We start from the raw sequence: 25,413 nt of genomic DNA on the forward strand, positions 1-25,413 counted from the left end.
TTAAATAGATTATGGGTATCACAACCTTTTTTTAAAAAAAAGTAAAATAGGCACCCCATGTGGATATGTTCTGATAATCAGAATGGGTTTAGGGAGAGGGCAAGAATCCCTGGAGGGTAGCAAGGAAATCTCACATTCATATATTTAATTCTGAATATGGTCCCTGAATGCAAATTTTAAAAGTCCACACAGGGGCCATGCACAGAACAGGGGGATTTGAAAACAAATTTGGCTTGTAGAAACATGTAACAAACTGAAAAAGCAAGGGAACGCAATACGCAAAACCACATTTTTGGACACTGACAGAGTATAAAAGAAATCATCATCACTGGAAACAGAGCATGGGGGTTCAAAGATAAATGAGAAAACAATTTGCTGAATTCTTGACCAAAATTTTAGAGTCTCAATTTTGCAATTGCAAAAGGTTGTTTGCCAGGGATGGATGTCTTCCTATGTACAGTTTGGACCACAATGCTGATGAATATGATTACCTTGCGCAAGAGTTTCTTGGCAGGAAATTAGCAAACGGAGAAAGAATTTAAAATCCAGTGGTACCCTTTAAAAATGGAATACAATTAACTTAATGGGGAGTGTTAGGCAAGAAGTATTGGCTCTTCTTTATAAAGTGTTAAATTAATTAATTCAATTAAGAGTTGGTTCATGTCTAATGTGTCTGCTTTGCATATATGTGCGAGTGTGCATTACTTTGTGTGTTTGTTTTGATGTACTTTTTCCTAGTAAAATAAAAATAGCTTTAAAAGAATTGGTACTTCCTCACAGCCACCGAAAACACGAAACTGCTAATTGTCTGTCAAAGTCCATGCTCTCTATCCTGACTGCTAATGGCTCTCCAGGGTCTCAGCTAGACATCTTTCACATGAAGAAGAAGAAGAGTTGGTTTTTATATGCCGACTTTCTCTACCGCTTAAGGAAGAATCAAACTGGCTTACAATCGCTTTCCCTTCCCCTCTCCACAACAGGAGCCCTGTGAGGTAGGTGGGACTGAGAGAGCTCTAAGAGAGCTGTGACTAGCCCAAGGCCACCTAGCTGGCTTTATGTGGAGGAGCGGGGAATCAAGCCCGGCTCTCCAGATCAGAGCCCACCGCTCTAAACCACCGCTCTTAACCACTGCACCACGCTGGAAGGGAAGGCATTTGTAAGCTGGTTTGAGTCTCCTTTAAAAGGTAGAGAAAAAAACAACTCTTCTTCTCCTTCTCTATCAGTTTCATACGTTTAATATATGTGCAGTGAGTTTCTTTTCTTTTTACACTGCATACGCGATATCGGCCTTTCTGATGCACTTAGACAATGAGCTATTAAAGGAAAGTTCTGTTTCAAGTGGTGCTTAAGAGGGCTGCTCTTCCGCTGCAGCTAATCACGGGTCCCTCGTTGGTGCTCTTTCAGCCCTTCTCAATGGAGCCCCACCTAGTCACAATCAACTCATTCATGCTCTGGCGGGTGAAGAACCCCCTCCGCATATTCACGGTCCCGCTAATTGCACGTTAGTCCTTCTCCCTGACTTTCTGTAGGTAAGAATCAAGGCTGAAATAAGGGTTGAGCAAAAATAGTATAGATCACTAAGAGATGGGCCATTTGGTAGGGTTGCCAGCCTCCAGGTACTGGAGAATTAATAAACTTGGACCGCAGATAATGAGTTAGTCAACCCTATGCAGCCACTATGGCAAGAAATTATTATAGTTACAAAGGAAAGAACTATTTACATGGACTTGTGAAATAACAAGTATTTATTTATTTCTTGCTGCAAAGGTGTATATGAAAATCATTTATATGATTATGTTTATGTGAAGCAACAATATATCAAACGAATGGTTATATATGGTATGAATTTTTTTTGGTGTTTTTTATATAAATAATTTCTTGCCATAGTGGCTGCATAGGGTTGACTAGCCTCCAGGTACTAGCTGGAGATCTCCTGCTAGTACAACTGATCTCTACCTGATAGAGGAGGAGGAGGAGGAGAAGAGTTGGTTTTTATATGTCGACTTTCTCTACCACTTCAGGAATAATCAAACCGGCTTACAATCACTTCCCCTTCCCCTCCCCACAACAGACAACCTGTGAGATAGGTGGGGCTGAGAGCTGCAACTAGCCCAAGGTCACCCAGCTGGCTTTATGTACAGGAGTGGGGGAAACAAATCCAGTTCACCAGATTAGCCTCCTCTGCTCAAATCAAAGGAGTGGGGAATCAAACCCAGTTCTCCGGATCAGAGTCCAGTGGTCCCGCTCACCTGGAGAAAATGGTGGGGAAGTTGCTTTGCAAAAGTTGCTTTGGCAACTGGACTCTATGGCATTGAAGTCCCTCCCCTCCCCAAACCCCACCCTTCTCAGGCTCTGACCTAAAAACCTCCCGCCGGTGGCAAAGAGGGACCTGGCAACCCTAGCCGTTGGTACAATGGTTTTACTTGACATGTTTTGGCTGCCATATGGAGTCTGCTTCTGAATCGCTTCTCTCAAGGTGCAGCCCGTCCATAATTAGGAAGGAGCTCATATGGCCATTTTGTTTCCATGCCGTAGGTTAGGGAAGTCAAAGATCCGGCACCTTGAGAGCTCCAGCCTGTGAGCCACCCACCCCCCCCCGCCAATCTTAATCTGGGCTGGCAAGCCATCTGTGGACTCACCAGCCCCCCCCCCTCCCAATCTGGGCTGGCGAGGCATGGCCCGGTCCAAACAAGTGACATTTATGTCATACCTGGCCCTCATAACAAATGAGTTTGACACCCCTGCTGTCGGTGGTGCTTGTCTTCTGTTTCAGCCCATGCCATTTGCATTGATATCAATGATGCTTTTGTTTCTTTTATGGGATTTTTACACTATTTTATGCTATGTTCATATGTCAGTGGTCCCTGATGGGTTGCCTGTGGTTACTTGCCCATGTGTTTCTGGAATCCCATTTCCTTTATTCCTCAAAGAGCCAGTGTGGTGTAGTGGTTAAGAGCAGTGGACTCTCATCTGGAGAACTGAGTTTGATTCCCCACTCCTCCACATGAGCGACGGACTCTAATCTGGTGAACCAGGTTGGTTTCCTCACTCCTACACATGAAGCCAGCTGGGTGGCCTTGGGCTAATCACAGTTCTTTCTGAACTCTCTCAGCCCCATCTACCTCACAGGGTGTCTGTTGTGGGGAGGGGAAGGGAAGGTGATTGTAAGCCCATTTGGGAGGGGCTGTGGCTCCGTTTGTAGAGCATCTGCTTGGCATGCAGAAGGTCCCAGGTTCAATCCCTGGCGTCTCCTATTAAAGGGACTAAGCAAGTAGGTGATGTGAAAGACCACTGGCTGAGACCCTGGAGAGCCGCTGCCAGTCTGAGTAGACAATACTGACTTTGATGGACCCAGGGTCTGATTCAGTATAAGGCAGCTTCATGTGTTCATGTGATTCTTCCTTAAGTGGCAGAGAAAGTTGGCTTATAAAAACCAACTCCTCTTCTTCCTCCTCCTCAAAACAAAGACCAAGTCCTCACTTTCCATTGGGTCCTATACTGGAGATGTTTCTGAAGAGTACATGAAACATCGCCATTATGTCTTCATCATAAGAAGATTCTGAGCTTGGAACATCCCTATATTTTGTGACTGGCCCCCGTCCTTTTGGCAGCCATGTTTGTACTTGGTTGCAAGTTCTATGGCTGCTATTTTGGTGGTGGCACCCATTCAGTGTTCTCAAAAGTTTCCACAGACTCCACAAGATCGGGAACTCCTACATACAATGTGGTGTAGTGGTTGTGGCCCCACGGCGAATGGCTCCCCAGAGAAAAGGGGGAGGACAGCAAAATAACCCACAACACCCAGAGTTACATAAAACAGCAAAATAAACACACACCGTACTTTTTGGGTACAGAATGGAGCATTAGCGGAAAACCATGGGGACGGATCCAAGTATCGGATCACCACGCTGTCATCCGATTTATCGAAAGCATCGATAACTGGCCCAAACGCCTGTTGGGCAACCACCGAAGTAGCGCTTAGAAGACCCCACCAGGACGGGAATCTCTGTTTGGAGCCAGCACCACCTGGGATTGGAGCACCGAACACAAGCCTTGCAGCTGGGCAACGGTGTTGTACTCCATCCCAAGACCCCTTATGGGGGTCCCCACAAACGGGAAGGAAAGGCACCTCTTCCCAACTTGGATCAGACCCCATGCAAAACCCACCCAAAAGCTGTGAAAGAAAAGAAATACAACATCACAAAATAGGGAGGGTGGGCGGGACTCGCCGCCGCCCTGCATGGAAAGAGGACGGCGGCTGGCCGCGCGCCGCATTTTAAAGGCGCGGGGAGACCCATGGGGTCAGGTGGCCGACTGACCTCACTCCCCCACGCCCCCTGCTAGCCAGGAAGACCGCGGGGCCGGCGGGGTCTCGCGGGACGAGTGGCGCCCCCCTGCCTCGAGGGCACCCCCTCTTCTCCCCGGAGCCACCCGGGTAAGTCCACAATGCCCAACCTGTTTATTCAGGTCGGGTTTCTTAGAATATTGGCCAAGGCCTGAAAGCACCCAGGTTCAAATCCCCACCGTGCCATGAAACTAGGGCTTCCAGCTCTGGGTTGGGGAAATTCCTGGAGATTTGGGGGAGGATGGCAGGGTTTGGGGAGGGATCTCAGTGGGGTATAAAGCCGACATTTTCTCCAGGGAAACCCATCTCTGTAGTTGTTGATCAGTTGTTAATTCTGGAAGCTGTCCAGGCCCCACCTGGAGGCTGACCACCTTACATGATACTCATTGGGTGATCTTGCACCTGTCATTGTGTCTTACTGCAGCCTAACTCACAAGGTTGTTTGGGGGGATCAAGAAGGAGGAGAAAATCATGTCTGTTACCTGAACTCCTTGGAAGAAGAGTGGGACAAAAATGTACTCAATAAATCATAACTATGTGGAAGGGTATGGTTGTCACTGCACACTAAGTTCAGTCTAATAGATCTTGACAGTTATGTGTAGGAAAGCCTGAGATCACTAGGGGGGGAAATACCAGCTGCTCGAAAGATTGTGGAGACTATATAATTAACCCATTAACAAGAGGTCTTCTACAGGGGAAAGTGGAGTGATGGAGAATGAGATTGTCCTGACCTAGCAACCAGAGGCTAGGAAAGAGCAAGATTGGGTTCCCCTTTGAGTTATGGGCCTGACACAAGTAATTGAGTGGGTTATGTTGACAGGCAGATGGTTTTCCGTGATAAAACAGATAAAACCCAGTGCTTGAGTACCACTGTGGTGCCAAGAGATTATTCAAAGATATATCCAAATATTGAGTGGTGGTTCTAGAGCTGCCAGCCTTCTGGTGGGGTCTGGAGATCCCCTGGAATTACAGCTGATCTCCGGACTACAGATATCGGTTGCCCTTTAGAAAGGGGCTGCCTTGGAAGGTGGACTCTAGGGCATTATACCCTGTTGCGGTCCCTCCCCTCCCCAAACCCTTCCCTTCCCAGACTCTATCCCCCAAATCTCTAGAAATTTCTCCAACCCAGAGATGGCAACAGTAGGTGGTTCAGGCACAGTATTAAGTGTGCTGGGTCAAATATGAACAATCAGTAAATTACATCCCTAAAGAACACTAGTGAAGAATGTCTTTGCATATATGCTTGAGGGTAGTGATATTGTAAATGTTTCAATCTGATAGCCTTGGTCTCAGTTCTTTAGCATCTTCCCCGTTTCCTCAGATTTTCCAAGGCCTCAAATATCCTGATGCTGGAGGTCGTCAGGCTTCTGTGGACTAATTTTTCTCCCATTTTGAATTTGGAAGTATTAGGCTTATGAGCAAACATGTGTTCTAATGTATTTGAATTTTAAGTGATTATATTCATCTTAGATTCCCCATGCCTTTAACATTTGTAAGTCACTTTGAGTCCGGAGTTGCTGGAGAAAAGTAGCATATAAATATGATAAATAAGTAAACAAATAAAAACCAATGTGACCCAGAGAGGAAGGGCAGCAAGGAAAGGGAATAGGGTTGCTAACACTGGTTTGGGATATCATGGGAGATTTGTGGGTGGAGCCTGGGTTTTGGGGAAAGGAGGGGTTTCAGCAAGGTATAATGCCATAGAGTCCACCCTCCAAAGCAGCCATTATCTCCAGGGGAACTGATCTCTGTTGTCTGGAGATCAATTGTGATTCTTGGAGATGTCCATTCCCCCACCCCCCATGGATGTTGGCAACTCTTAGAGGGCTCCAGCTTAAATCACCCTCCTCTTCACCTTCTGTCCATGGAAATCCCATTGTCACAGAAGCAATGCCAGTTTGGTTCGCCCTCAGTGCAGGCAACGAAATAGTGTGGTCTTTTGTCAAAACGAATCATGCCCAGACCAGAATCAGCATTTGGGAGGTATTAGAGAACTTGGGGAAGGTGGGTTGTACTAGGGTTGCCAACCTCCAGTTAGGGCCTGGAGTTGCCCCAAAATTCCCATTGGTCTCTAGATTACAGAGATCACTTCCCCTGGAGAAAAATGGCGACTTCAGAGGTCAAACTCCATGGAATACCATAGCTCCTAGGCAGGGTTGCCAATAGCCAGGTAGTAGCTGGAGATCTTCCGCTATTACAACTGCTCTCCAGGTGATAGAGACCAGTTCACCTGGAGAAAAATGGCCACCGTGGCAATTGGACTCTATGGCATTGAAGTCCCTCCCCTCCACAAACTCCACTCTCATCAGGCTCCGCCCCAAAAATCTCCCACTGGTGGCAAAGAGGGACCTGGCAGCCCTACATCTATGTGAAATTCCTCCCCAAATTTTCCCCTGTGCAAGCACCGCCCCCAAATCCCCAGGAGTTTCCCAGGGTGGAGTTGGCAACCCTAATTTGCAGGCATCCTTCCACTCACACAGCATAGGATCCAACCCAAAATATATACAGCAATTTTATTTTTCTATTCTGAAACCTGAAATGACCATACTAGCTCACAAGGTCTATATTGACCACAAAGCAGTAATAATTTGCTTCCAGCTGAGTATTTTATTGTTAGAATAATTGAAACAATGGGACTATATACCCTTGATGGCCCTGTGAATGCAATCAGCCCTAGATGTACTACTCATATAGTCCTGCCCAGGCAATGAATAACATAATTTGCTGTTAGTTAGGGAAGCTACCAAATTTTGCAGCCCGGGTGTTCCAACTCAAATATCCCCATTATGTTTTCATTTTCCCTTCTGTAAATCAAGCTTGTGAACCATTTTATGTTTCTGGCTGCTGACTTTCCCCCCCTTTAATGATATGCAGTTTTTAACATCAGTTGCATACAGATGGAATAAAAAAAAAAAGGGTACGGAAACAACGATAAAAAGATATGGAAATGACAATAAAAGTGCCCTAAATATGTCCTAAAAGCAACAAATTGGGAAAGCCAGCAGCCAGCAAAAGCCAGCAAATTGGGAAAGCCAGCAAAATTGAAAAGCTCACAACAACATACAAAAACAAGCAGAAACAAAAATGGCATATTTACTCATCCCAACATGTTACATATATTCCTACAAACAACCCTAATTGCTCCGCATGGACAATGCGGTGTAGTGGTTAGAGTAGGGTTGCCAGGTCCCCACTGGTGGTGTTTTTGGGGGGGAGCCTAACAAGGGCAGGGTTTGGGGAGGGACTTCAATTCCATAGAGTCCAATTGCCAAAGCGGCCATTTTCTCCAGGGGAACTGATCTCTATCAGCTGGAGATCAGTTGTAATAGCAGGAGATCTCCAGCTAGTACCTGGAGGTTGGCAACCCTAGGTTAGAGGATCAAACAACTATGGGAGACCCAAGTTCGAATCCCCACTCTGCCCTGGAAGCTCACTGGGTGACCTTGGGCCGATTACACACTCTCAGTTTAACCTACCTTGTAGGGGTGTTGCGAAGATAAATCGGAGGAAATATAAGCCGCTTTTGGGTTCCCAATGGGGAGAAAGGTGGGGTATAAAAGAAGTACAGGAATTGTTCCTATAATTCTGGCTATGATATAGGGTGTAACTTTGATAGGAGAAATGTATCCCGTTGGACACAATGGCCATTTATGCAGGGTCGATTTTGATGCTCGCTCAAAGCTGCTTTTTAAAATCTACCCTTTAAAACGCCTATTCATGGTCCCGATGTAGGAGAAAGTCAAACAAATTCCACCACCCCACACACACACTCGCCTACACCTTTGTTCCTTTGTTTGCATAGCCATTAGCAATGGCCGTTTGCCTAGCTAAGCCACGGCTGTGATTTTTTATGGTTCCTTCAGTAAATGCTTCGATGCAGGGGCTGAGCAAATACAAAAGGTCACGTTGAAGGGGTTCTTAAGAAAGGTGAAGCAGGTATGCGCCGGCTTCGCAGCGATGGCTAGAATGACAGTTCAGCGTGAAGAAATAAATGTGGGGCACTTCAGCCTGGATTGCGCTGCTAATTATCAAGCACGAACGGCCAATGACATTTATTTTTCAAGATTCGTTGATACCAGCGTACTTGTTTTCAAACGTTTAATCTGGGATGTGCAAAACACCACCTTTTTAAAAAGCCAGGAATCCTTGCGAATGAAACAATACTCATTGAAAACAGTTGCTGAGATTTGGATTCCCAAGCACAGCAATGTCGTGCCAGAGGCAAAAAGCCCAAAGGCAAAGACTGGCAGTAAACAAAACCCTAACAACATGTATTCTCATTGCATAGCGTAAGCAAAACATGGGACGGGGAAAGGAAAACTAGGCCACAGACAGGATTACGCTTCGGAAACATCGATGTTTCTGGGCAACTCCCTGGTTCAACAAAGCAGTTATTGTTTGGGTGATTTATTTAGCGGACTTTTTGTCTAAAAGCCGAGCACTGAGGTGACTTCCTGGCAACATAGATATGCAGTATGTGAGGGACGAGGGCATATTGACCGGGTTCTGGGATAGGGTTGCCAGGCTTAACCGGGCAGACAGAGGAAGGGTGGGGATGGGGATGAGCATGATGACGTCACTTCCGGGTACAACCTAGAAATGAAAATGGGGAGTTCCAGGAATTGTTAAAATCTCTATGGTTTTATAGAATCACAGAGTTGGAAGGGACCACCAGGGTCATCTAGTCCAACCCCCTGCACAATGCAGGAAATTCACAACTACCTGCCCGCCCCCCGTGACCCCTACTCCATGCCCAGAAGATGGCCAAGAACCACAGTCTCTCAAGAATCGTCTTCTTCCATATAAATCTGTCTGGGCACTTTGATAATGACCAGAGGTCCTTCTCCCTGTGTCCCACAAGGAGGGGCACAAGGGAAGAGGCCTCCTCAGTGGCACTGGAACACCTACTCAAGGGAAGCCCACCCGGCATCTTCCCTCTTGGCCTTCCGTGGGTTGCTGAAGACCTCCCCTTTTCAAAAGGCCTCCACTTAGCAAAGTTTTAAAGACCCTTTTCTGTCGAATTATGAAACTGCTGGTTCTGCTTATTGTTTCCGTGAGTTTTATTGTACCGTAACGCCTGGGATGTGTCACTGGCAACCAAGATCAAGTTAATTCATGCCATCGTATTCCCTATTACTATGTATGGGTGTGAAAGCTGGACAGTGAAGACAGCTGATAGGAAGTAGATTCCTTTGAAATGTGGTGTTGGAGGAGAGTGTTGCGGATACCCTGGACTGTCAAAAACAAACAAGCAAATCAGTGGGTTCTTGATCAAATCAAACCTGAACTGTCCCTAGAAGCTAAAATGACTAAACTGAGGCTGTCATACTTTGGTCACATTATGAGAAGACAAGAGTCACTGGAAAAAACAGTCATGCTAGGAAAAGTTTAAGGCAGCAGGGAAAGAGGAAGGCCCAACAAGAGATGGATTGATTCTATAAAGGAAGCCACGGCCCTCAATTTGCAAGACCTGAGCAAGGCTATTAAGGATAGGACATTTTGGAGGACATTGATTCATAGGGTTGCCATGAGTCGGAAGCGACTTGACGGCACTTCACACACACACAATGTCTGGGAATGACCTGGTTTTTTAAAAAAATGTTTAAGGCTAATTCGCCTGTTGTTGTGGAACTTGTTTTTAAAATTTGTCATAAGTCACTTTAGAGATCACACATGATGGAAAGGTGGGTGGTGAATGCTTCAAATAATAGAACCAGGCAGACAGATGTTCCATTTGCATGCTTTTCAGGTAGATTTTTAATAATATGTTTTTGCTAATACGCCACTGAGGGACCCATCTATAGAGAAAACCACAAACTGCAATGTTCAAGGAACGTGTGAAGCTCTCCAAAATGTCGTGTCGTTATCTTTTATTCGAACAGACAGGATGTCTGACTTTTCCCTTTATACGCTGCCCTCTGAAATAACAAGTCCTCATTTCATACCCTCGAGAGAACATTAAGAATAAGAGCATTACCAACTCCAAAAATATCCTGCTTAAAAAAAAAACCCCTCAGCAATTGACATAACAAGCAGTGAAGAACCTCTTTAATTAATTGTAGAGCAAGCTGTGCCTTAAGATTCAAATAGCTCTTCAAGGTTTTTAAGCAAATTTGTTCTCAGTTGCCAACAAATTTAGGCATCTCTAGAACTTCAATTCTCCGTATAGTTGGTGCAGACCGGATGGGAGCATCGTGAACCGCATCCCACAAAGCTAAACAAAAATCAACACAAATGGGCAACAATAACTAAATGTCTATATAATAACATCTACTGTATGACAAAACCATGATATAACATTACAATCATTCACATAAGAGAATCCAATCAATGGATCATACATGAGAAGATAACTTCACAATAACAAGAACTCCAAAGCTTTACAACTCTTAGGGGCTTATAGTCCCAACAGCTCATTAAGGTAGCTTGTCAATTCTAGAAGAAGAAGAGTTGGTTTTTATATGCCAACTTTCTCTACCACTTAAGGGAGACTCAAACCGGCTTACAATCACCTTCCCCTCCCATCAACAGACCACCCTGTGAGGTAGATGGGGCTGAGAGAGTGTGACTAGCCCAAGTTCACCCAGCTGGCTTCATGTATAAGTAAAGGTAAAGGTCCCCTGTGCAAGCACGGGGTCATTCCTGACCCATGGGGTGACGTCACATCCCGACGTTTCCAAGGCAGACTTTGTTTGGGGGGTGGTTTGCCGTAGGAGCGGGGAAACAAATCCAGTTCCCCAGATTAGCCTCCACCGCTCATGTGGAGGAGTGGGGAATCGAACCCGGTTCTCCAGATCAGACTCCACAGCTCTTAACCGCTACATGCTGGCTCTCTAGGAGCGTTCAGAAGAATGCGGAAGACGGTTTTCTCAAGTTACTCCGTTTCATTGTCCTTCTTCAGATCCATTCCATGAGGCTCCCCTTCATATATAAACAATCCATCGATATATATATCTCTTGATAATAAAGCCATAATCTCATCGTAATCTCTTACCTTTAACATACCACAAAGCATCAGTTCCCAAACTGTATGGCAAGATGTGCCAGTGTGCCACAAGAGGGGCAAAGTGCAGCTTCAAAAACAGCACAGCTGTCGTGTTCTGTGCCTCCAGCACTTCTTGCTCCTTGAAGTTAGTACATCCCATGGATTTCTTTCTGCCAATGTGTGCATGTGTTACTTGCTGTCAAGTTGCTTCTGACTTTTGGCAACCGTATGAATCAATGAACGATGAATGAATTAATTGAGAGCCAGCGTGGTGTAGTGGTTAAAGTGTCAGAGTAGGAGCTGGGAAACCCAGGTTTGAACCCCCACTCGTGCCATGGAAGCTTTCTGGGTGACTTTGGGCCAGTCACACCCTCTCATCCCCAACCCTGGCTAGTATTTGGATGGGAGATCTCAAAGGACATAAGAAAGGCCATGCTGGATCAGACCAAGCCCATCAAGTCCAGCAATCTGTTCACAAAGCAACCAACCAGGTGCCTGCAGCACCAGCATCCTGCCTGTGTTCCAAAGCACCTAATATAATGGGCATGCTCCTCTGATCCTGGAGAGAATAGATATGCATCATGACTAGTAGCCATTTTAACTAGTAGCCATGAACACCCCTTTCCTCCATGAACATGTCCACTCCCCTCTTCAAGACTTCCAAGTTGGCAGCCATCACCACATCCTGAGGCAGAGAGTTCCATAATTTAACTATGAGTTGTGTGAAGAAATACTTCCTTTTATCAGTTTTGAATCTCTCACTCTCCAGCTTCAGCAGATGACCCAGCATTCTAGTATTATGAGAGAGGGAGAGAAGCTTCTCCCTGCCCACTCTCTCCCTACCATGCATAATTTCATAGACCTCTGTCATGTCTCCCTTTAACCGCCTGCTTTCCAAGCTAAATAGCCCTAAGCGTTTTAACCAGGGTCATGACACAGAGGCAGGCAATGACAAACCACCTCCAAACATATCTTGCCTTGAAAACCCTATGGGGTTGCCACAAGTCAGTCGTGACTTGATGGTAAAAAAATGAGTTAATGACCTCACAAACGTCCTATCTTGAACAGCCTTGCTCAGGTCTTGCAAACTGAGGGCCGTGGCTTCCTTGATTGAGTCAATCCATCTCATGTTGGTCTCCCTCTTTTCCTGCGGCCTTCAACTTTTCCTTTTTTTTTTTTTTTTACCATCAAGTCACAGCAGCTTATTCCAGCATCTAAGGGAGAGATAGCATCAGGTTTTGCTGTCTTCCACCAAGCCCTTGATGTCTATTGTCCTTCAGAGCTGCCCTGATCACTCTCATTACGGTATTATAATGTATTACAATGCCTAAGCCGTCAAAGAAACATCCAAGCAATTAATTTGAAAGCCTCTAATATATCAAGTGCTATCAGTTTAAGAAGTTGGCCGGGAGCCAGTGTGCATGGAAATAAAATAATATCCATTGCATAGGAAGAGGATGTGTGGAATTAAAAATCATGAATGGTATTTCTGTTCCTCATCCCTCGCACACACACCTGTGTGATACTTCAGACTTCCTAAAGAGCTCTGACTATACCAAAGTCACCCAGCTGGCTTCATGTAGAGGAGTGGGGAAACAAATCCAGTTCACTAGATTAGCTTCCGCTGCTCATGTGGAGGAGTGAGGAATGAAACCCAGGGAATTAACTTACAAGCCAATTCATATCAAGAGGGAAATTTCCAAATACAGATTCTTGGAACCACAACCTTGAGATGTGTGTCAGGCAAGTCAATCAAAAATAATGTTGGTGGCTGCTAGGATTGCTAACCTCCAGGTACTAGCTGGAGATCTCCTGCTATTACAACTGATCTCCAGCCGAGAGAGGACTTGTAGACGTGGGGATCATATCATGCTATTTATGCAGGGAGAAAGCAGCCATAATATTTTAAGACGATTTGACACGTCGTCACCATATCTGGGGTGAACTCTGTTTTGTTTTTTAAACTCATGGATCATAAAATCATAGTGTTGGACCATCAGGCTCATCTAGTCCAACCCTCTGCACAACACAGGAAATTCCAAACTACCTCCCCCCCACACCCCCAGTGACCCCTACTCCATGCCCAGAAGATGGCCAAGATGCCCTGCCTCTCATCATCTGCCTAAGGTCATAGAATCTGCATTGCTGACAGATGGCCATCGAGCCTCTTCCTAAAAACCTCCAGGGAAGGAGAGCTCACCACCTCCCGAGGAAGCCTGTTCCACTGAGGAACCGCTCTGTTATAAAGTTCTTCCTAATGTCTAGACGGAAACTTTTTTGATTTAATTTCAACCTGTTGGTCGGCTGTGACTTGACAGCCCTTTATACACACACAGTAAGTCTCCGTGAGTATATGGTGGTAGAAAGTACTGTTAAGTTACAGTTGACTCCATAGAGTTTTCAAGGCAAGAGATGTTCGGAAGTGGTTTGCCTCTGCATAGCAACCTGAGACCTCCTTGGAGGTCTCCCATCCAAGTGCTAATGAGGGCTGACCCTGCTTAGCTTCTGAGATCGGGTTAGCCTGGGCCATCCAGGTCAGGTCCCATGAGTATATAATGGGGGCATAGTGAAATTATAAGCTTGCGGTTCAAACAGTGAATATTTGCAGCCTGTCTCTGTGGGTTGGCTTTAGAGTTGAGGGCTGGGTACGTTCTCAAGTTTCCACAAATGGGAAATAAAATTGCCACTGTGATGAGATTCCGATCGTTACTTTGGCATTAATTATTGAGCATTTTCTTATGACATTGTGCAACTTATGCCTGGCACTAACCATGTTCGTTCTACTGAATAATGTATCGCGAGCTGGTCTTGGCGAAATAAAGGCACTGAATATATAGAGTAATAGCACAACCCAGTGGCAAAGCTGAAGAATACATCCCCAAACTGACAATACGATACTGAAGGGGGGGAGGCGGGGACTGATCATGAAACAGAACAGGGTATCGGTGCCAGAAGGACTAAATCATGACTGCAGAATTTGTGACCAGTAATGGGTATATTTCTCTGTGGTCACCCTTAAAGCTCTTGCATTTTTGTCAGCGTCGCTGCAGAACAGTAAGAAAACAAACAAATGAAAAAGGATCAACAGGCATCCGTCCCCATATCTTGAAACATAAGAACATAAAGAAAGCCATGCTGGATCAGACCGAGGCCCATCAAGTCCAGCAGTCTGTTCACACAGTGGCCAACCAGCGGCCTCTAGGAAGCCCACAAACAAGACAACTGCAGCAGCACCATCTTGCCTGCCTTCACAGCACCTAATCTAATAGGCATGCTCCTCTGATCCTGGAGATCACATAAGAAAAGCCCTGCTGGATCAGACCAAGGCCCCTCAAGTCCAGCAGTCTGTTCACCCAGTGGCCAACCAGGGGCCTCTAGAAATCCCATAAACAAGACAACTGCAGCAGCAGCATCCTGCCTGTGTTCCAAAGCACCTAATGTAATAGGCACACTCCTCTGAATCTGGAGAGAACAGGTATGCATCATGACTAGTATCCATTTTTACTAGAAGCCATGAATACCCCGCCCCTCCATGAACATGTCCACTACCACCCCTCTTAAAGCCCTCCAATCTGGCAGCCATCACCACATCCTAGGGCAGGGAGTTCCACACTTTAACAGAGACACGCGACACCAGTTATGGCTTAAAGTAGGTTTCTTGATTAGCAGAGTGGCCTATTTTTAACACGTTTACTGTTTAGTGGGAGGACATGTTACGGGCAACCTTGCTGTCAGCAAGGATTCAAGGACAACGTCCCCCTGGCTCCCGACCTCTAGCTTTGTTTAGCACAGCCTGCGCCGAAAACTGTGCTCAGAGAAGCCAAGCCTCCTCCGCTTACCCCACACTAAATGTTTAACCCTCAATCCACTATAATATGGGCATTGGGGGGGGGGGAAATCCATGTGTCATCATCTCCAGCTCACCCTTAGCACATGGACAGAGTCTCTCTAGATCTGGGGTGAGTTTGGAGTTTATCCGATGCTGTTTGAGAGTCCCCTGTCCAGACTCCCAAGTGCAAAACCAGCGATCAGTTGGCTTGGGGAAAAACGCACTTCGGATGCCTCAGGGTGCTTGCCAATTACTTCCACAGATATGCAAGTGCTGTATTCTATTATACTGTACTATCCTGCCCAAAGGACAAGGATTTTAAAATTATGATCACTAGTGTTGCCAGTTCCGAACTGGGAAATACCTGGAGATTTGGGGGTGGAGCCTGAGGGGGGTGGGGGTTTGGAGAGGGGAGGGACTTCAATGCCATTGAGTCCAATTGCGAAAGCGGCCAGGTGAACTGGAGCGGTGGACTCTGATCTGGAGAACTGGATTTGTTTCCCCACTCCTACACATGAAGCCAGCTGGGTGACCTTGGGCTGGTCACAGTTCTTAGAGCTCTCTCAGCCCCACCTACCTCACAGGGTGTCTGTTGTAGGGAGGGGAAGGGAAGGTGATTGTAAGCCGGTTTAATTATTCCTTAAGTGGTAGAGAAAGTCAGCATAGAAGAAGAGTTGTTTTTTATATGCCAACTTTCTCTATCAAGGGAGACTCAAACCGGCTTACAATCAACTTCCCCTCCCCACAACAGACACCCCATGAGGTGGGTGGGGCTGAGAGAGTGTGACTGGCCCAAGGTCACCCAGCTGGCTTCGTGTGTAGGAGTGGGGAAACAAATCCAGCTCACCAGATTAGCCTCCGCCGCTCATGTGGAGGAGTGGGGAACCAAACCCAGTTCTACAGATCAGAATCCACCGCTCCAAACCACTGCTCTTAACCACTACACCACGCTGGCTCTTCTTCTTCTTCTTTCCAAAGGTAGGGAGCACAATCTCTCATAGGGGAGAGGCTCCTTAAATACAGGAGAGGCCACGATGGAGTCCTATTTTTCCTGTAAATTCTTTTGCTGACTTCTTGCTGTATGATAGGGATTGCAGTTTTTGCAGAATCCCAGATGGAATCAGAAGGGCCACATTAAGAAATAAAATTAAAAAGAATGCATAGCTCTTTGGGAGGATCAGTAAGGTTACCAGCTCTGGGTTGGGAAATACCTGGAGATTTTGGGGGTGGAGCCTGAGGAAGGCGGGGTTTGGGGAGGGGAGAGACTTTAATGGGGTATAAAGCCCATTAAAGCCCACCTTCCAAAGTGGCCATTTTCTCCAGTGAACTGATCTCTGTCACCTGATGTAATAGCAGGAGATCTCCAGCCACTACCTGGAGACTGGCAATCTTAAGGATCAGTGAAGGGATCCAAGCTTAAGCGCTGATCTGAGATGCAAGGAGTAGTTTTTTATATCTCGCTTTTCTCTTCCTTAAGGAGTCTCAAAGAAGCTTTCAATAGCCTCCCCCCTCCCAACAGTCATCTTGTGAGGTAGGTGGAGCTCAGAGAGTTCTGAGACACTTGTGACTAGCCCAAGGTCACCCAGCCGGCTTCATGTGTTGGAGTGGGGAAAAGAACCTGTTTCTCCAGATTAGAGTTTGCCGCTCTTAACCACTACACCACACTAGCTACTCATGGGGTAATAACTACCTGGAGAACTCCAGACACCACCTGGAGGATGGCAGCCCTAACAGAGCATACTCTATGAGCCCTGCCATGTCATTTAAGCATGGCATTACAAATTCCATCCATGCATGATTCTGAATGACAGCTCTCTTAAGATTTAGACAAATTGATTTAAACTGTCAATTCGGGAAGATTTAAACACATTGATTCAAACTAAATTCATTTCTGATGTTCAGGCACAACTTCCCCCTCCCATATTAGACTCATTCCCCTTCCCTCTTTCAGAATAAGCCATTGTATTACTACAATTAGAATTTAGATTTTATATATGGCTGAGACTAAGCCTTTTGAAGAATGTGCATTAGCTCAAATAAGACATGCAAATAAAGTTCAACCTCTATGAACGAGCTACATGAGGGTATCGTTGTGGGGGGTGGGGAATATCGGAGCTGCAAATACGGAAACCATGGGATAACAAACCCGTCAGTTCTGATAGCTTCTCCTGAGTTAAAAGGCCACCATATTTTGCAATGCATCATGAAACCAATCCATATCTCCTACTGGCCGACCAAAAAAAGAGGATTTTTGGCGAAAGGAGATGCTGGAGATATTAACAGATCCAGTGTTCTGATCCACAAACCTTGTATGGAGAGTGGCAGGGATAAGCATGTGAGACACTTGCTCATACCCATAGGGGACAGGAGGTCCACCATTAACTGGAAACATTTGGTCCATCCATCTCACCACGAATGGAGAAGATCATTCTGGAGGACTTGAGACATCATAGGGGACACTGGGACTACCACCCATTTCCTGAAGGGAGGAGTTGGCTAGGAGAGGCAGTGGAAGCTCTACGTTGAACATATATGAACATATGAAGCTGCCTGACATTGACTTAGACCATCAGTCCATCAAGGTCAGTAGTTCAAACTGGCAGCAGTTCTCCAAGGTCTCAGACAGAGGTCTTTCACACTATCTGCTACCTGGTCTTTTTAACTGGAGATACTGTGGGTTGAATACTGAGAGCTATGGGCTCTCCCCTTTATTGCCCACCCCAGCTGGGATTCCTGCCAGAAAAAAATGGAAGGTTGCACCAGAGGCTCTTCTGACATCACAGTGCCCCCTGAGGCAATGGATGCAGTTATTCTGGCACAGTGACCCAGAGAGGTAACTACTGTTCGTGTACGTATGAATATATATGTGCAAGGGGAACAGATATGGCATAGGAAGATGAGGCATGAAAGCACTTAGTGGGCACCTTGTCCAGGGACTCATCAAACCTGGTTTCAGCTCTGCATTCCATATATTGAAGAATACCTCGTACAAAGGGGATAGATCACGATGGGTAGCCGTGTTAGTCTGTCTGGAGCAACAGAAAAGAGCAAGAGTCCAGTAGCACCTTAAAGACTAACAAAATTTCTGGCAGGGTGTAAGCTTTCGTGAGTCACAGCTCACTTCTTTAGTCTTTAAGGTGCTACTGGACTCTTGCTCTTACGAGGGGATTATTGTTTTCAAAATTATTATTTATTTTATTACATTTTTACCCTGCCCTCCCCAACCTGAAGGTCGGGCTCAGAGAATGAGGTCCAGTTATGAAGGCTGATGGGTAACTCCCATGAGATAATTTGTAACGCAGGTGACCCCTTGTCAGAGCCAGTAGTGGTTAAGAGCGGTGGTTTGGAGTGGTGGACTCTGATCTGGAGAACTGGGTTTGATTCCCCACTTTCACATGAGCGGCAGAGTCTAATCTGGAGAACCAGGTTGGTTTCTCCACTACTACATCTGAAGCCAGCTGGGTGACCTTGGGCTAATCACAGCTCTTAGAGCTCTCTCAGCCCCACCTACCTCACTAGGTGTCTGTTGTGGGGAGGGAAAGGGAAGGTGATTGTAAGCCAGTTTGATTCTCCCTTAAGTGGTAGAGAAAGTTGGCATATAAAAACCAACTCTTCTTCATCTAAAATATCTATGATCACCTTTCTCCAAAATTGTAAATGAGGCAGCTTAAGACATAGTAACATTACACTAACCTACCCCTTAAGACAAAACTATCCTAACCCTAGATTAAAAGAAAATCGACAGGGAAGAGGAGCTGTCCAACCATAAAACACACCAGGCTTTTAAAAGTCAACCTCAAAAATCTACCAGAGCCACAATAAGGACATAATAAAAGAGATGTGGTTGCAAAAAAATCCACTACAGGTCCTCTAAAACACTGGGAGAATAAAAATGTCTTTGGTGCCAAAAAGAATGAAAACACTATGTGAACCTTTGCTGGACATGTTATCAGCTGTGTATTTGCAAACACAAATTATTCTACAAAGAGCCAGGAATAATTGACTTGGTGTGTACAGGACTATGTAGAATCATAGAGTTGGAAGGGACCACCAGGGTCATCTAGTCCAACTCCCTGCACAATGCAGCACGTTCACAACTACCTTCTTCCCCACACCCCCAGTGACCCCCTAATCCACGCCCAGAAGATGGCTAAGATGCCCTCCCCCTCATGATCTGCCTAAGGTCATAGAATGTGCATTGCTGACAGATGGCCATCTAGCCTTTGCTTAAAAACCTCCAGGGAAGGAGCACTTACCACCTCCCGAGGAAGCGTTCTAACCGTTAGAAAATTCTTCCTAATGTCTAGACAGAAACTCTTTTGATTTAATTTCAACCTGTTGGTTCTGGTCCGACCTTCTGGGGCAACAGAAAACAACTCGGCACCCTCCTCTATATGACAGCCCTTCATGTACTTGAAGATGGTTATAATATCCCCTCTCAGTCTTCTCCTCTCCAGGCTAAGCATACCCAGCTCCTTCAACCTTTCCTCATAGGACTTGGTCTCCAGACCCCTCACCATCTTTGTTGCCCTCCTCTGGACACGTTCCAGCTTGTCTACATCCTTCTTAAATTGCAGTGCCCCAAACGAAACACAATATGGCAACCCAGTAGGGTTTTCAAGGCAAGGGACTAACAGAGGTGGTTTGTCATTGCCTTCCTCTGCACAACAACCCTGGTATTCTTCAGTGGTCTCCCATCCAAGTATTAACCGGGGCTGACCCTACTTAGCTTCTGAGATTTGACAAGGTCGGACTAGCCTGGGCCATCCATGTCCGGGCACACCCTGCAGTCCAAAATTCTGTTCTAGCTTCAGTGGATGTCTAAAATCCTCCCCCCCCCCCAAACTTACCAACCCCATTTTTACAGTGAAAATTTCCAAGATTAACAGGGCACCTTTTCAGTACAAGTTCAGCACAAGCAAGTCTTCTCTGTTATCCTTGTTGGAAAAATTGAGCGTCTAATGGCCTTGCTGATAGATGGCTATCTCTAAACTATATGAACAGAGCACTTTAGTAACATAGAGCCCCACAAAAATGACAGAAAAGGAAACCAAAGCTAATAGGGGAAAATCTCTGCACTTACTCTACTTTTTAGTGTAACATCAATGGTCACAGAGTCCTATTTTGGCTGGGGTTCTTCTTTTTTTATTCCCCCTGAAAATGGCAGCAGCTTTTAGCTAACCGATTTTAATTTTTTTACTCCTTCTCCACCTGTCAGACCAGAAGCACAATTTAAATACCGATTTTACAAGCCTTGTAACAAAGTAAAGGGAAACCGTATCTTTCCTTTCAAAAACTCAGATTCCGTTGCAGGGAGGGCTCCCTTTTTTTGAAGAGTCTACCTGTCTTTGGCGATAATGGTACATATCGGGAAATAGGCTGAGCATCAGGAACTCAAAGGGAAGTCTAGGAATGAGGAGGAAAAAGGGGGAGAGCCATCCAGGAAAGATGTTGGCCGGCACCGTGTTGGAGATAGCTGCTCAACTGCACCAGCTTAGCTCTCAGAGTATAATCTAGAAGAAGAGTTGGTTTTTATATGCCGACTTTCTCTACCACTTAAGGAAGAATCAAACCTGCTTACAATCACCTTCCCTTCCCCTCCCCACAACAGACACCCTGTGGGGTAGGTGGGTCAGACCAAGGCCCATCAAGTCCAGCCACCTGTTCACACAGTGGCCAACCAGGTGCCTCTAGGAAGCCCACAAACAAGACGGCTGCAGCAGCACCATCCTGCCTGTGTTGCAATTCACCTATAATAGTCATGCTCCTCTGATCCTGGAGAGAACAGGTATGCATCAAGACTAGTATCCATTTTTACTAATAGCCATGAAGAGCCTTCTCCTCCATGAACATGTCCACTTCCCTCTTCAAGCTTTCCAAGTTGGTAGTCAAGAAGGCAGGTTCACGGGTGCCAATTTGGGGACACCCACAGGACGTCATCTTTTTTGTCCTGCTTCCACATTTTCTCCCATTTGCAGTAGTCCTTCCTGATTTGGGGGAAATCTTTTGGGGAAGAGCACAGTCAAAGTGCTGCGGCAGACTGCGTTAGCAGGTAAGGTGTACATTATTTGTGGCACTGGAGGCTTTTAAGAAAAATGTGAATTGACATATTGATATAGTAGAAGAGTTGGTTTTTATACCCCACTTTTCTCTTCCTCAGGGAGTCTCAAAGTGGCTTACAATCACAATCCTTTCCTCTCCCTGCAACAGACACTTTGTGAGGCAGGTGGGGCTGAGAGAGTTCGGAGAAAGCTGTGACTAGCCCAAGGTCACCCAGCAGGCTTCATGTGGAGGAGTGGGGAAACCAACATGGTTCACCAGATTAGCATCCACTGCTCATGTGGAGGAGTGGGGGAATCGAACTCGGTTCTCCAGACTGCAGTCTGCCTTTCTTAACCACTACACCACGCTGGTCCTTACTCCCCTAATACCAACTCTGTATTCCAACTGATCTAACAATAGAAGCAGAGTAGGTTTTAATAACCCACTTTTCTCTACCTTGAGGAGTCATGAAGTGGTTTACAATCACCTTTCCTTCCCCTCCCTACAACAGACACCTTGTGAGGTAGATGAGGCTGAGAGTCCAGAGAGAACTGTGACTAGCCCAAGGTCACCCAGCTGGCTTCATGAGTAGGAGTGGGGAAATCAACCCGGTTCACCAGATTTGAGTCCACCGCTCCTAACCACTACACCACACTAAAGGTAAAGGTAGTCCAAAGGTAGATCCCAAACAAAGCTGACCATTCAGATATTTTTAAAATATTAAAAACAGGGCAGAACAGGGGGGGGGGGGAACCAGGTTCCAAATATGGCCATAATTGTTTTCCTTCAGAAGTGCCTTTGGTATTAATCCCAAAAGAAAGAGATGCTGAAAATGTTATCCAGGCATCGAAATCTGCAAGGGCTTCTCCAAACAGATCCACGGGGGAATACTGGACTATTAAAAGATAACGGTAGTCTCCTATGCAAGCACCGGGTCATTATTGACCCATGTGGTGATGTCACATCCCGACGTCTACTAGGCAGACTGTGTTTACGGGGTGGTTTGCCATCGTCTTCCCCAGTCATCTACACTTTATCCCCAGCAAGCCGGGTACTCATTTGACCAATCTCGGAAGGAAGGCTGAGTCAACCTTGAGCTGGCTGCCTGAAACCAACTTCCGTTGGGCTCGAACTCAGGTCGTGAGCAGAGCTTGGACTGCATTACTGCTGCACTCTGCACCACGGGGCTCTTAGCTACACCACACTGGCCCTCAGGAAAACAATGTAGCAATATGTCAATTTTGCTTTTGGAAAAGCCCGAATAAAAAAATCTCGGGTGGCATTGGGGGCGGGCGGGCAGGGCAAGTTAAAATGGTCCCGAGGGACCAAGGCAAGTTAAAATGAAGGGACAGCTACTGTGTTGATGCACTGCTGCTGGGGCAAATGCGACTGGATTCACAACGGCAATGGACTGATAAATTATCAGTGAGCTTGTTGACACAACTACCAGCTTTTTAGCTGTTTAATTGGGATTATCATCTTCACTGCTGTTAGATTTATGTACAGCAATACTACTTGCTTATGTAAGGGTTGTTCTTATCGTACTTGATGTGCATATATTGCGAGGGGCAGAATCTTTATTTCATAGAATCATAGAGTTGGAAGGGACCACCAGGGTCATCCAGTCCAACCCCCTGCACAATGCAGGAAACTCCAAACTACCTCCCCCCACCAACACCCCGTGACCCCTACTCCATGCCCAGAAGATGGCCAAGATGCTCTCCCTCTCATGATCTGCCTAAGGTCATAGAATCAGCATTGCTGACAGATGGCCATCTAGCCTCTTCTTGAAAACCTCCAGGGAAGGAGAGCTCACCACCTCCCGAGGAAGCCTGTTCCACTGAGGAACTGCTCCGTTAGAAATTTGTTATAATGCAAGCCAGTACTTACGTAAGACTGTTGCTTTTGTTGGGTCTGTCCTACTATGATATTTATTGGTGGCTGTTTACGCTGTTGTTTTGCTGCTAAGTATTTGAGTTTCAGCATTTGGTTTTTTCCCTTTTTTACTGGATTCACAACGGCAGGTACACATAGTACCATTGCAGCTGAAGTTGAATTCACAATCAAGGAGAAACATGGTAGGTAAATGGAAGACAACAGAGCGCTCAATGCTGGCTTGAGGTTGTTTTTTAATGCCTCCTGGCTTGTTTTTCCTATTGATAATTTATGCTGTGGCATTTATGATTTTATCGTATTTTACTAGTGAGAGCCGGCCTAAGTAATAAGCAGAATTAATTGAATGCCCTGAGATCAGTAAGTTCAAATCCCGCCAGGCGAGCTTTCCTTTCCAGTACATAACACAATTAGTACAAAAGCACTTCCCTGCAGATTACATGTCATCTTACAAAAACTACACATTTTCTCTAACTACCTAGGAAAAAAATGTGCCTTTTCCCCCCATAGCTGACTTATGCCAATTCCACAGGGTTTTTAAGGCAAGAGACATTCAAAGATGGTTTGCCGTTGCCTGACTCTGCAAAGCAATCGTAGGTCATTTATGCATGGAAGTTTTACCTGAGGTTCTTTGCTCTATGGACCCACACTTTCATGGTGGGAATCTTTGCACCAGCAGTCTCCAAGCTCAAATCAAGTCCCACCCCTTTAAATGCTGCTTTGTAACTGGTTTACTTGTAGTGCTTGTAAAGCACCAGATCATTCCTGACCCTTAAGGTGACGTCTGCCTAGGAAACGTTGGGATGTGACTTTGTTTACGGGGTGGTTTGCCAGTGCTTTCCCCAGTCATCTTCCCTTTACCCCCAGCAAGCTGGGTCCTCATTTTACCGAACTCGGAAGGATGAAAGGCGGAGTCAACCCTGAGCCGGCTACCTGAAACCGACTTCCGTTGGGATCGAACTCAGGTCGTGAGCAGAGCTTGGACTGCAGTACTGCAGCTTACCACTCTGCGCCACGGTGCTTACTGTGACAGAAAATCCCCCCCAACCCAATTGCCACATAAAAAAGTGTTTTAAGAACAACATAAAAAGCAGAGTAATCTGAAAGGTGTGTGTGTGGGGGGGAGAGAAATCCAAGTCTTGGTTTTAAAAAGATTTTCTTCTGCTCAGGAAGGGCTCCAAGGAAGCAGGGAGCATTTGAATCTCCGCCTCTGGACATGCTGCTTTGTAATTGGCTGTGAGCGAAACCAAGCTTGTCCCGCACTTTGCCTTATGCATGGGGATTTCACCCGGGCTTTGTTCAAGGAACACGGAAGAGTTGGGTTAACAGAAGAATGGGAAGACCCAGACATTGCAGGGGCTGGGAGGGAGGTCATCTCTAATGGAAGAAAACTCATACATCACTCCAAAGAACAACCAAGGCAGACTGGGGGCAAACGTGAGCGAAAGTACCCATGCATAAATGACCTTAGACTTTCTTGGTGGTCTCCCATCCAAGTATTAATCAGGGCTGACCCTGCTTAGCTTCCAAGATCTGATGAGATTGGGCCAGCTTGGACCATCCAGGTCCTGACAGGCAATCTTCTAAGGCTTCTTATTCCAGGGTAATGACTGCTTCTGTTAATCACCGGCTGCCACCCTGAATACCTAGGGAAGGGGGAATTCCTTGTGTACGTTTTCAGGAAGTCACAATATATCGTACAGAAAACACAGCTGGCAGTTTAAGCAGATTTGTTTTGCACATGTAAATGTGCCAGTTTAGTTTATTATTAATGAATGCAAGCACTGCACTCCTCACAAGCTCTAAACGAGAAAGTAGATTTGCATGCCTTTGATTTGAGTATGAGAGCTTAAAGGGGGGGAAATCATAAATGCTACATTATTCATAGGCGAAGAAATCAATATACATACTCTATAGCGCCAGGGGTGAATCATAGGTATATCTAATGACTGACCTTAACCCACTAAATGTACACATTGGTCATTTATGCATGGGAGTTTTACCTGAGATTCGTTGCTCGCTGGACCCACACTCTCCTGTTGGGAGTCTATGCACCAGCAGTCTCCAAGCTCAAATCAGGAAGTATTTGAATCCCCGGCCCTTGAAATGCTGCTTCGTAATTGGCTGTAGTGAGGGAAAAGTTCCCTCCCCCCAAACCCAACTGCCGCATAAAAAAGCATTTTAAGAACAAAAAATTGAGCAATCTGAAAAGAAGGGCGGGCAAATCCAACCCTCGGTTTTAAAAAGCCTTTCTTCTGCTCAGAAAGAGCTCCAAGGAAGCAGGAAGTATTTGAATCCCCACCTCTTTACATGCTACTT

This window comes from Euleptes europaea, chromosome 8 (assembly GCF_029931775.1).
Source record: "Euleptes europaea isolate rEulEur1 chromosome 8, rEulEur1.hap1, whole genome shotgun sequence".
Classification (NCBI taxonomy): Eukaryota; Metazoa; Chordata; class Lepidosauria; order Squamata; family Sphaerodactylidae; genus Euleptes; species Euleptes europaea.